We start from the raw sequence: 12,440 nt of genomic DNA on the forward strand, positions 1-12,440 counted from the left end.
TCAGCTACTCAAGCACTCCTCTGTGGGCTATGCCACCCTTACTTTGTCTTTCAGGTTGGCAATATGTACACCCCAGTCATGAGTTTCTTTGAGTCCTTTCCCTGTGATATCTGGCCTGTGACATTGGTTAGTCACAGAAATTCCAGATCCTTTGCACTGAGAGGTACAGCATACCCCACTTTTGCCTTAAACCACCGCTTCTGCAAACCACACACTTGTGAGCACTTAAGACAAAAATGGATTTATTTAAGAAAGAATAAATATTTAACGAGAAATGAGAGTGGTGAAAACAAATGGTGCAATACAAAATTTTAAAACGTGAACCTGGATCTACACTCACAGTTTTGTGTTCAGTGGTGATTGCCATCTTGATGAGGCATTGTTTTTGGTTGCAGGCCTCCGGTATATCAGGGAACTACAAAATACAGTAGAAGACTTGCCATTTGAGGGCACTGAGCTTTTTTCTCAGAAGATAGATGATGCCACGTGCACGTTAAAAGATTCTTGGGCAGTTCTTCGCTCACTGGAGGTCTACATCCTAGTGAAGAGGAAACACGTGCTCAGTACAGCCCTTACTACACTCAGGATGTTTCTAAATCGGAGATCTAAGCATCCTAGGTGTCACCCGTCGGCCTCATCCATAGCAGGCCTTTCTCACTGGCTTCAAAACAATCATTTTTACATCACAGTCGAGGACAGCATATAGATTGTAAATCATCTCCAATTTTAGACATCCACCCCCTATTCCTTTTACGTTCCACGGACAGAAATTTTTTCAGGCAGGTGAGTTCTTAGCAGTGTGAAGGAGGGATATATTTTCCAATTAATATTCTTCCCCTTCACCATCCTTTTTCAGGGACTTCTCTCATGAGGCCATATTAATATACAATGTGTACAGTCTCTCTTGGATCTGAGAGAAGTTGAGGAGGTTCCTTACCAACACAGAGCAAGAGGGGCTTCTCTTGCCTCTACTTCCTGGTTACCCTAGCATCTGTTATCCCTTCCTTGGAGATGGGAGATTGATATGCTCTCAATCTGCAGGATGTGTACTTTTAATGTGGCAATCTATCCTGGCCAGAGAAAGAAAGTATTTTCGATTCACGACAGGCAATGTGTACTAATAGTACACAGTACTGCCTTTCAGTCTATCCATTGCCCCAGAGGTGTTCAACAAATATATGGCAATAATAGCAGCTCCTCTATTCCATTCAGAGATTCAAATACTTCCTTATCTGGACAATTGGCTAGTTTGGAAAAGATCAGGTTCCCACATCCAAAACAGCATCTTGCTCATCGGACATCCTTTTTTTCTCGTCTTGGTCTAAAATTAAATATAGACAAATAGACCTTACAACCAACACAAATAATAAATATCGTAGGGACAGATCTAAACTGTACAGCCAGTATGGTTCATCTTCCGATGGACAGATTCCAGTCCATAGTCTCTCTCTGTCCAAAATCCTCCAATCACAACAATACTGATGTCCTTGGGTTTGTGTGCAGCTGTTAGGTCACATGGCCTCGTCCAAGTATGTGAGTTAGCATACCAGACTTCACCACAGGTGTCCTCTTCAGACCTGGATCCACATGGTATATTGCCTAAACAGGCATTTTGTGTACATCTTGATTTGTGTGCCTGCTTGAGTGCTTCAGTCTCTGAATTGGTGGATGGGCCCTCAAAATGTACGCAAGGGTATTCCCTTCCTGCCAGCAGAACCAACTGTGACTCTGGTAATGGATGGCTCCACCAAAGGTTGGGGAGCCCACCTGGGTCAGCTTCAGGCTTAGGCACTTTGGAGCAAAACATCCTGGGCCTTACATATAAATATACTGGCCCTTTGAATTGTTCAGAGAGCTTTTGAGATGTTAGTTTCCACCATCAGAAACCGGGGGGGAGGGGGTTCGGGTGTTTATTGACAACACCACTGTTTTATCTGAACAGACAGAGAGATCTGAGATCTAATCAGTTATGCCAAGAAATGATCCATGTAGGGAACTTGTGCATAAAGAACAATGTCTTGCTAAAGGGAGTGATGAATACTATTGCAGTTTTCTTCAGTAGGAACTTCCTAAACTGTCTTGAGGCATCAGTACACAGACCTTCCACATCGGCTCTTTCAAGTAATAGACATCTTTGCAACCAACCTGAAGAGCAAATGCAGGAAATTCTGCTCCAGATTCTTTGACAGATGTCTTCCTTCTCCCTTGGTCAGGTCTTCTGATGTATGCGTTTCCTTCTGTCTCTCTAATTCTGAGGGTGATCAGGAAGCTAAAGAGACAAAACAACTTTAATCCTCATAGCACCAGCCTGGACAAGGCAGTACTGACCTTGTGTGTCATAACCAAGGTGATATACTGCACCTTACTCTATAGTCTCTTTACCTCACAGTGTGGATGATCTCTGGTTGAGCAGTGAGGGAAGAGTACTCACAGAATGTCCAAGCCATTTTGGTGTGCAGCAGGAAGGACACAAACAGAGCCAATTATGCAGCAAAATGGAAATGGTTCTTAGCATGGGCTGAGTCTCACAAGTTGTCACCGCGCAATATGGAAACTAGGCATATAATAGAGACTTTGCTGCGTTTGAAATTGTCTGGCCTCTCCATCGGTTCAGTGAGGGTGCATTTAGTCTCCATTTCTGCAATACGTCTACCAGTAGATAGATTTTCTGTCTTTTTTGCATCTCTTGGTATCTAGGTTTTTTTTGTGTTTTGTTTTTTTTAAAGAGCATTGTTCATATGTACCTTCCTGTGTCTGATCCAGTACCCTCACGGGACCTGCATTTGGTTCTGTACAGTTTAATGGGTTCCCCATTGAACCTTTAGCAACAACTTACTTATCTTTGCTATCAAATGAAAACTGCATTTCTGGTAGCAGTTAGTTACTTCTGCATGACGGGTGTTGGAGCTCCAGGCATCATTAGCTGTGAACCCCCTGTTTCATGCCATTTCACAAAGACCAGGTTTCTCTTAAGTGATATCCTATGTCTATGCCTAAGATTGTATCTGCATTTCACCTCACTCAGTTCATTCATCTTCCAATGTTTTTTTCAGAAACCGCATTCCAGCAAACCCAAGAGAAGCTTCTTTCTTTGTACGTTTGGAGGGCTCTCTATCCTTCTATCTGGACAACACAAAATGTTCTCAGATCATCTGCTAGACTTTTTTAGGCTTTGGTGAAAGGAGTAAAGGGCAACCGGTTACAACCAGTGTATATCTCACTGGATATCTTACTGTAACCAACTCTGCTATAATCTAGCAAAGGTTTCTCCTCTGAGAGTAATAGCACATTCCGTTTGGTCAGCTATCTTGAGTAACATAGTGGTGATGGACATTTGTGTGGTCCTTGGTATTTACCTTTTCTAGACAATATGCTGTCACTGAATCTTCCCAGGACAATGCCAACTTCAGAAGTCAGCCCTGCTGTTTCCCTTCAAGTAATCTGAAGTCCCATCACCTGCAAGGAAACTGCTGGTGAGTGAAATGTATGTGTGCACAGACACTTGAAGGAGAAAAAAGTTATTTATCTGTGCAATAACTGTTGTTCTGTGAGATATGTTGTGCAGTCCTCCTCCTTCCCCCACTACTTCAGGTATTAGTAAGCCGTCCGAAGGAATGGAGAATGAGGTGGTGGCCACAACTCTTTTATACCCTCAACTCTGTGTGCACGAGAATGGCAGGGGAACATGCATTGCCTAGTGGTACTTCTGGAAAAAGTCCTTTCCTCACACACTCAGTAGATTATAAGCTTTGTAATGATACCTTACAAGAAACCTTTTGCATAAAGAATATTCCAGTTACGTTATATTTACACTCATAAGCATATTTCCATAAAACATGTGGAGTGCAATGTCACAGTAGGTAATAATTTATTTTCTTCAGCACCATGGTGTGACATACTAGAGGCTCTATGATATTGAAAAAAGCTGGGGGGAGTAGAAGAGAAGAAAGAAGCTGAAGGTTTTGATGCTTGATGCATTTAGCAGCCAGCCATAAAAGGTTTTTTGTGTTTTGGCATTTGGGAGGTAGTCCTAAGGAGACTTTACACTTGTTAGTGGGTGTTAGAATTCTTCACTCCCAATAACAGCAACCAAGGTCAGTGACTAGCTGACCTATAGCACTTCACATTTATATCCAAAGCTATGTCCAACAATGATGGGGTTAGCCATTGATGCTTCTGCTGAAGTATCAGCAGCGGAATAGTTGATTTTTGGTATTTAAATTGTGCTTGTCAGAGATAAAACCACACTGCAGCATAGTTCAGGATAGCAGCAGTTCACATTTTTCTGAAGTATTTCATGCTGTTAATCTGATGTATAGCTGAATCTACCTTTAGTGCACATTTTTAAAGTTATTTCAACAAGCATTATGGTTACAGATGATTTTTTACATGAAAACTTGATTACTAGAGTGCAGTTATTAGCAACTTCACAGGAAAGGATAATTATAGTAACGTGATTATTTGGGCACAAAAATTATTTGGTCTTTCTGTTTGGCTCTTCTAATGTGTTTTTATGTACATCAAACCCTCACAACAAAAAGAAAATTAGGGAACTAAACATACAGTATGTTAACTGAAACGTGGTGAGGAAGTGAAAATCAGTGTGTTAGTCTATATTACTCAGTTTTTCCTATCTGGAAGAGATTTCAGGGAACAGAAAGTAGTAATAGCTTCATTTTGAAAAAAGTTAGCATGTAATGGGTAAAATATTTGCAGAACTACAGATGAAGCAAGTAAACTGGGTCAGAGTCTGATGTAGCATAGGACCTAATCTAAAACCCACTGACATAATACAGAGAAACTCCTGATAACTGCCATGGGCTTTGGATTGGGCCCCACGTGAGGAGATTGCAACAGAAAGTTAACCCTCTTTCCCTCCCCCCCCCCCCCCAAAAAAGTTTGCAAAATAGTAGTGATAAGAGATATATTGGAGGTATATTAAGCAATAAGTGTGTTCACGTGGTATAAAAGTACTTCCTTTAAACATGTGAAAGAGGGAACTACAGGAAAAAAAGAGCAATTCTTGCCTGATTTCAGTGTGTGGTTATGGTCGGAAAAGTGACTGTTAAAAGGGTGTTTTTACTCACCTGATTTGATCCCGGTGTGTTCAGTCATACTTTTTGTTTGCTTTAACAACAATTCGATGTTTTAGAACTGCAGAACCGATAAAGCTCAGAGCGTGAGCAGGATTCTTCTATGACTTAGGTCAAAACATAGAATTTGCTAGTGTTGTTTCGTTTGTACCATCTTTATTACTGATGGTGATACATGGGCCAGAAAACAACAACAACAACGCCGCTTGACTTTCAGTTTACAGGTACATTTTGTTAGGCTGGCTGTTTAAAATCTTTTCTTCCTTCCTCTTAAAATTGTGGATTTCTATTTTAAATAGATTGGGACTTCTAGACATCCTTGAAATAGTGATTTTATAAACGTCTACTTTTTAGTTGTGGTGGAATTAATATCTTTTCCTTACAGCTGTGATAGAACCTTTAGCATACTTTAGTATTTAAGGAGCTGAACTTTAATAAATGGAATTTATTAGCTGCCAAAAATTACATTATTTCCTAGACTTGAACACTTTTTAGATCTTTTCTTTTTGGCTCCAGAGTAGTTTTAACTTTTCCCCCTTAGATTTATCTTTTGCTTAACTTTCACAACGGCTTAATGTGGGGGAGAAGGGACTGCAGTGTGGCTACTACTGCTCTTGCTCTTCTGGCAAAAGTGCTTGTTGTGAATTCGTACAATCAGTTGGATTGCAGCAGAACCTGTTTGAAAGCTCTTCACTAGCCTGATAAAGGGCCTTTATGGTTTGAAAGCTTGTTGATGCAATAAAAGGTAATGTGTGATAAAAACTTATCTGCTGGGCTTCAACAGCACTTGCATTTAGTCATGTAGTGTAATTAATAGCATGCCCATGTCTTCAAGACTTGAGACCAGAGGAATTTATTTGTGTTTTGTTTTGTTTGGAAAGGCATCTGGAAATTCCAAAAAACATAGAACAGTAGGTATGTTCACCTGGTACTTATTGAAAATGTTAACTAAGTAGTCCAGATCAGTTTGGTGTTACAAATTTTAACTTGTGTACGCAGAGGAAAGTTATTTCGGAGTTTTGGCTGCCTTCTTCAAACAAGAGCATGCATGTAGTAGTGTGCTCACAAAAGAGCAATCAGAATGAAGAATTGTGGAAAGTCATCAGCTACAGTCAATCACGTACCTTTACTTGTGAACTAGACTTCTTCAAACATATCAAAGGCATTTGCTCTTATGGAACATTAAGGTCATTTAGGAATTCTCTGGTTATATTATGCTTTTTATTTTTAATTGAGTTTGTTCCTCTGACTGTTGTAATTGTGCCTAGTAATGATAGGTGCAAATGTAATTGTGAATAAATAAAAAGCAAATTAAGAGAAACCCTGATCTATCAGAGCTCAAAAAATCTTTTAATTTTGTAAAATGGACATATACATCATGAAACTTCTTTATGGTTAAATTTAAATGGCTCCACAGTCTTTCTCAGGCCTAGGACATCTATCCAAATCTTCAATAGTGAGTTGTCTTTAGGGTGGATAATTTAATATTAAGCCATACATGTTTGCTGCCAATTTTTGAAGAACATCAAATCACTGAAGTGTTGGAAGTATCTGGCTAAATAGCTGGAACCAGCATTTGCTGAAGTGCTAAATTAGCTTTATACAGCAGTGTACTCTTCTGCAGGTGCAGAGGAGTAGTTTATTCACTTAATTTAACCCAATGACTAGTTCGTTCAAAGTTAAGAAACCAATTGAGAGTTGAAAATGCAGGAAAGGTTTTTTCCTCTTGCCATCTATGAATAAAAACTAAGTGTGAGAGGATGAGATCTACTAGTTCTAATTACGCAGCGACCAGAAATAACCAGTTAAATGTACTAACTACAGATATTTCCTTTGTTTGTTAAATCAGTTAGCTTTAAATGCAAAACATGTTTTGATAACACTTTTTTCTTATGCATCAAGCACATTTAAGGTAGGTTTATTTAATAAAAATATTAAATAGTGCTTTATGCATTTTTAATTGAATTGCTAGATAAATAGTTTGACACAAATTGCAAGTAAAAATTAATCACGTAGTAAATAAGAAATGCATCATTCACCATTTTCTAACGTTAAAAAAATGTGAAATTTAACAATCTATATAAATGTGAGTTTAAGCTAGATAATGGCTTAAATAAATGTGTATAGACGCACTCTTTCACTGGTTAGCAAAAAGAAGGACCAAATTTAGTGAAAAGGCTATATTTAGTTGCAACTCATGTTTTTATGGTTACCAGCTGATGAGTCAACTTTTCTTTAGGAAAATAACTAAAGTACAAATGCAATGCAATCAAAATTGATGATTTAAATCAAGGTTTCTTTCCTATTGGTTTAAATCATGATTAAAGTAAGTGATTTAAATTGCTTTGATTTAAATCAATCCACCCTGCTTATTTTCCTCTCCTAGGATGCTCCTGGATATCAGGATGGCAGTCCTCCTTACAACAGAGCATACCTGAAGTCTCTGCCTTTTGTCTCACTACTTCTCTGGGATCGTGATAACCTTGGCTTCAGCCACACAGCTCTCCATTCTTCAAAATGACAGGCAGGCAGAGAGAAACAGAAGAAGAGCAAAAAAAAGCTTATTAGATACCACATTCTTCTAACCTTCCTCTGCTTATAGCTATCTCCACTCACACTGAAGGGAGTACTCAGTTACTTTCATAGAACCTTCCCCTTTACCCCCATTCTCCCCCTCTCACTGCCTCAGAAGTTGCTGAATAGAGTTGAAGTCTGCACTGGAGGTCAAAGGGAGGGGGAAGGTGGAAGATGACTAGACAGGCTGGAGGATAGGGGTCTGGAGGGAGGGTCTTCAAAGCCAGAGTTGTGGTGGAGCTACAGGACCTCTGTGTACATATGGCTCTAGTCTCCTAATCAGGATTGTTGCAGAGATTATCTTTCTGTGAGCCCCTCACTTTGGGTTTTATGGTGGGAGAGGATTATATGGCTTCATATTATCATACACTTTTTTTTAAAAAAAGTTGTGTTAAATGCGGATTAGTCACCTACTCAGAAAAGTGTTTCCTCAAATGTTCTCTTAATTTATTTAATTTAGCATGGTGGTGCAGTTATGCAGCCTGGTGTGTTGGGGTTTGAGCCAAGGCTCTGTCCAGATCACACAACATTCCACCCACCTACGGGAGCTGATGCTTTTTTACAGTCTTGTGTATCCATCTAGGGGAGGGTGGGAGGAAATGGAAAATTATAGTACAGTCATAGGAACCACAAGAGGGAAAATAGTAGGGGAAATCTGTTCACCATCTTAGATGTCTGTACACAAGTACAGGGAATATAGAGAATAAAGGACTGGAAATATTAGTACGTAAACTAAATTATGACTTGATGGAATAAATCTCATGACTGGAATATTGGTGTAGTGGGATGTATTGTTCAGGAAAGACAGGCAGGGGGTGAAGGTGTTGCATTAAACATCAAGAATATGTGCATTTGTTCTGAGGTCTAGAAGGTGGTAAGAGACCAACCAGTTGAAAGTGTCTGGGTAAATGTAAATGTGGGGGGAGGGGAAGGGGAAAGAGAAACCGGGGTGATGTCATAGTAGACATCTGTTGTGGATCACCAAGTCAAGAGAACACAAATATCCAAAACACAAGACCTGGTAGTAATGGTGGATTTTAACTACCCAGACATGTATTAGTAAAGTAGTACAGCAAACATACAAAATATCCAGTGACTTGCTCGAGTGTACTGGGGACAACTTCTTGTTTCAGAAGGTGGAGGAAGTAACCAGAGGGACAGCTATTTTAGACTTGATTCTGACTAAGAGGGAGGAATTGGTAGTGAATCTGAAACCCAATGATGATTAGGGTGAAAGTGATCATGAAATGATAGATTTCATGATTCTAAGGAAAGGATGGAGTGGAAGCTGCAGAATAAGGAAAATGGAATAAAAAAACGCACTTCAGCAAACTCTGAGAACTGTTAGGTAAGGTCCCCATGGGAAGAAAATCTAAGGGAAAAAAGAGTTTGGAGAGCTGGCATTTTCTCATGATAATATTAAAGGCACAGCAGCAACCTATCCCCATACGAAGGAAAGATAGGCAGAATAGTAGGAGACCTATATGACTCCATAAAGAACTCTTTAATGACCTGAAAATCAAAATGGAATTGTACAAGAAGTAGAAATGTGGGCTAATTGCTAAGGATGAATGCAAAAGAATAGCACAAGCATATAGGGAAAAAATCAGAAAGGTTAAGGTGCAAAATGAGTTACACTTAGCCAGGGACATAAAGTGCAACAAGAAGAGTATATTGCAGTAAGAGAAAGACACAGGAAAGTGTACGTCCTCTACTTAGCATGGAGAAGAAGAGCTGATAATGGATGACACCAAAAAAGCTGAGGTGTTTAATGTGTATTTTGCTTCAGTCTTCACTAAAAAGGTTAATGGTGACCAGATGCTTAACACAATTAATATTAACAACAAGGGTGAAGGAACACAAGCTGGAATAGGGAAAGAACAGGTTAAAGAATATTCAGATAAGTTAGATGTATTCAGGTCATCATGGCCTGATGAAATTAATCTTAGGGTATTTAAGGAACTAGCTGAAGCCACCTCAGAACCATTTGTGATTATCTTTGAGAGCTCATGGAGGAGGGGTGAGGTCCCAGAGAACTAGAAAAGACAAACATGATTCCTACACTGAAAAAGGAGAACAGTCAGCCTAATTTCGATATCTGAACAAAACATGAACAAATTATTAAGAGTTAGCAAGCACCAAGAGGATATTGGAGTTTTAAGTAATAGCCAACATAAATTTGTCAAGAACAAATGATGCCAAACCAATCTAATTTCCTTTGACAGTTACTGACCCAGTGGATTTGTGGAAACAGTAAGATGCAGTGTGTCATGATTTTAGTAAGGCTTTTGACATGGTCCCACATGACATTTTCATAAGCAAACTAGGGAAATGTGGTCTAGATGAAATTACTGTAAGGTGGGTAGGCAACTGGTTAAAAAGACACACTCAAAGAGTAGTTATCAATGGTTTGCTGTCAAACTGAGGATTTGTCTAGTGGGGTCTGTCCTGATTCCTGTATTTGATCAATGACTTGGATAATGGCATGAAATATATGCTTATAAAATCTGCAAATGGTACCAAACTGGGAGGGGTCATTTGCACTTTGGAGGAGTAGATTAGAATTCAAAAGGGCATTTGTTGATAAATTGGAGAATTGGTCTGATTCAACAAGATGAAAATCAATAGACAATTGCAAAGCACTGCACTTAGGAAGGAAAACTCAAACACACAACTACAAAATGGGAAATAACTGGCTAGTCAGTAGTACTGCTGAACCTCCAGATCCTTTTATAGTGGATCACAAATTGAATGTGAGCCCACCCCAGGGCTGAAGCCCAAAGCCTGAGCCTCACTGCCTCTGGGAAGGTGGGAACTCCTTGGCTGCCTGCTGCTCCCGCATTGTGCCCCAGGTTTCTCCAGAGGAGGGCAGGACCCAACTCTGCTGGTGGCCCCAGCAACCAACACCAAGGCTGTGCATCCAGGAGCAACAGGGAGAGGAAAGGGCTGCTACTTTGCCCCCTTCCCGCCAATCACAACCCAGGAGGCTGTGTCTGCAGGGCCTTGTAGCCTCATGCAGCCATGGTGGCCGCATTTGAGAAATGCTGTACTAGACTGTGTGACATTTATATTCTTGTATAGTATGTGAAAAGAACGGAAATGTGCTGGTTAATCTGTGGCATTTTTTCATTGAGAATTTATGGAGCACATAAAATGACAAATAGTTTAGATTTTAATGTGTTTAATTACATTCTGTCAAGATTTACTGAGCTTTTTTTATTTTGGCTTTGGTTTTTAAGGTCACTTTTGGATCATCGCACAAAGTCTTCAGAGAAAACAGTAGTGATTACAAGGAAACTATGCTTAACAAAAATAAATTCATTGTCAAGTGACACTCAAACAGGAGCACATCTCTGAAGTAAGTATCACTGTGAAGCCTTTCTTTAATTTTATTATTTTTTTAAAAAAAAATCTTGTCTATGGCAGTTTAGTGTGTCATGAGTGTATTAGTGTGGAGCGATGTTCTACAAAATACTATAGAGGTCAAATGATCTACATGTCAGAGTGCAAAAGCACCAGTGAAATCTTTTGATAAGATCATTGGAGAGGACATTGCTATCTCATTGGTAATTGCTGTCCTGTGGACTGAGATAGTTGCTGCTTCTGTCTAAGCTCCCAGGCATTCTTTGTGTGTATGGTTGTGAACAGGTAGTGGTCTAGAGAAGATATGATAGCTATATGCCTAAAACCTGTTGGTCATTTTAATAACTCTGCCTGCATCTGATATTGAATTTGAAGCTGTAATACTTATATCATAAACGACAGTTTTCCCTAATTATACATATGTTCCACTTCTTGGCAACATGGGAAATAAAATAGTATTAAAGAAAATTGGATAGTAAAGTATGAATTGTAAATCCTGGGTGGTTTGCTTATAGAACTGGCAACATACCAGCCTCTGCAGGCTCATTTAGAGATTCATTTTTTTACTTTTTGTTTTTCAAACCTGACCTGAGGTTCAGAAATATAATAGAACCCAAACCCATCCTGATATCCAGCTGGTTCTGGATTGTATATGGATATTTCAGAGCCATAGTCACCAGCATAGTTCAAGATAAAGTGACCCAATTTGTATTTATAGCTGTCATTTGTAACCACCCTGTTTGGTATTTCATTAAGTATTGTTCCATTTGAGAGACCCTTTGGATTGCTGACACCTATGTATGGACCGTTAATGCTTTCCATGCTTTGGTAACGATATTTCTTCTTCAAGTGCTTGCTCATATCAATTCCAGTCAGAGACAAGTTTGACCGCTTGGGCATCATTCTCAATGTCAACAAGTATAGAGTTTATTGGGGCTGTCCTGGATGTGAACCAAGTGAGAGCATTCCTCCCAGAGGCCCGACGTCTAACCCTTGCACACATAATGGCCGGTCTCTGCAGTTTTTCCACTACCACAGCGAGGCAGTGTCTCAAGCTGCTGGGTCACATGGCATCCTGCACTTACATGGTGCAGCATGCCAGGTTGAGGCTCAGGCCCCTACAGGTGTGGCTGGTGTCCGTATATCGCCCGGGCCGCGACAGTCTGGACATGGTGCTCACCGTCCAGAGGCATACCCTCGATTCCCTGTGTTGGTGGCTGGATCCCCACATGGTGGGCGCCGGAGTCCCATTCCACCCTCCCCAGCCCACTCTGACCCTGGTAACGGATGCGTCTGTGCTGGGCTGGGGGGCGCATCTCGGAAACCTGATGACTACGGGTCTATGGCAGGTAGAGGAACTGGCCCTGCATATCAGTATCAAAGAACTAAGGGCTATCTGCCTCGCGTGCC

General features: G+C 40.2%; 1 protein-coding gene across 3 annotated transcripts in view; it reads left to right on the forward strand.

Annotated features, from left to right (window-relative positions):
• The window catches only part of PIK3CB (phosphatidylinositol-4,5-bisphosphate 3-kinase catalytic subunit beta), a 190,957-nt gene that overhangs the window by 50,736 nt on the left and 127,781 nt on the right, over window positions 1–12,440 (forward strand). For all 3 annotated transcript variants that reach the window (XM_074963971.1, XM_074963970.1, XM_074963972.1), the window contains one exon: window positions 10,907–11,025. The gene's annotated coding sequence lies outside the window, so the exon portion shown is untranslated. The remainder of the gene's footprint in view (window positions 1–10,906; window positions 11,026–12,440) is intronic.

The sequence above is a fragment of the Natator depressus genome, chromosome 9 (genome assembly GCF_965152275.1).
Source record: "Natator depressus isolate rNatDep1 chromosome 9, rNatDep2.hap1, whole genome shotgun sequence".
Taxonomy (NCBI): Eukaryota; Metazoa; Chordata; order Testudines; family Cheloniidae; genus Natator; species Natator depressus.